This window comes from Mirounga leonina, unplaced genomic scaffold (genome assembly GCF_011800145.1).
Source record: "Mirounga leonina isolate KUSES-001 unplaced genomic scaffold, KU_Mleo_1.0 Mir_115, whole genome shotgun sequence".
In the NCBI taxonomy this organism is placed as follows: Eukaryota; Metazoa; Chordata; class Mammalia; order Carnivora; family Phocidae; genus Mirounga; species Mirounga leonina.
Window position 1 is genome coordinate 70217445 of NW_023270268.1, and position 1045 is coordinate 70218489.

The 1045-nt window shown below is 42.1% G+C and overlaps 1 pseudogene; it reads right to left on the reverse strand.

The window, feature by feature from the left end:
- Positions 1-312: 312 nt before the first annotated feature.
- Positions 313-834, reverse strand: LOC118000320 (annotated as a pseudogene).
- Between the last annotated feature and the right edge of the window lie 211 nt (positions 835-1045).

Genomic DNA, 1045 nt, shown 5'->3' on the forward strand with positions numbered 1-1045 from the left:
TTTATTTTAGAGACAGAGAGAGAGAGAGTGGGGTGGGGGAAGGGCAGAAGGAGAGGGAGAGAGAATCTCAAGCAGACACTCTGCCGAACGCAGAGCTTGATCTCACGATCCTGAGATCATGACCCGAACCGAAACCAAGAGGCAGATGTTTAACCAACTGAGCCATCCAGGTGCCCCATGATATCTTGTTTTAATTTGTAATTCCCTAATGACATATGATGTCAGCATCTTTTCATATGCTTATCTGCCATCTGTATATCTTATTTTTTTTTCCTTTGAAAAAATGTTATGGGACTGGATAGAGAGAGGCATTTATTTGCCAGAAAGGATGATCCCATCATACTTCTACTGGAATCAACACAGAGCCTTCTCTTTGCTAATTCTGTTTGGTCCCAATACATCCCGTCCTGTGCTTGTCGTCGGCAGTGTTGAAACCCGGCCTACTCAGCACCATGTAGGGATACAGGCCGCGGATACCAAAGCTTAGGTCATACTTGATTCCCAAATCAATGTGTTCTTGGATCCCAAAACCAAAGTTTCCAGCATCTGAGAAGTTATTTTTCTTAACTCATTCACTCATGCCTTTAGACCTTCCTCTTGAATTTCTTCTGTGTTGGCCACATGGACTGTGCAATCTTTTCATTTCTCCTGATGCCCAAGGTTCTGATGGTATATCTAGCTTTGGAGAACACAGGGGTTTGGCCTGTGCGCTGCTCCAGCACCTTGGTCACCAGGATCAGTCTGTCTCTACTCTCTCAACACAGGCATTGTGGCAGTTTGTGGATGCAAAGTTCCCACATGGGATTCTCTTTTTTCATCCTGATCTTGTGCCATGATGGAGAATGGGGAAAATATCTGTATATCTTCTCTGGTGATGCAGTCTGCTCAGGACTTTTGCCCATTTTTAAAATCAAGTTGTTTGTTTTTCTTGTTGTTGAAATTTAAAGGTTCTATGTACATTTTGGATAATAGAGTTTTTTTTTTTTTAATCAAATTTGTCTTTTGCAAACATTTTCTCCTAGTCTGTGCATGTCTTCTCATTCTC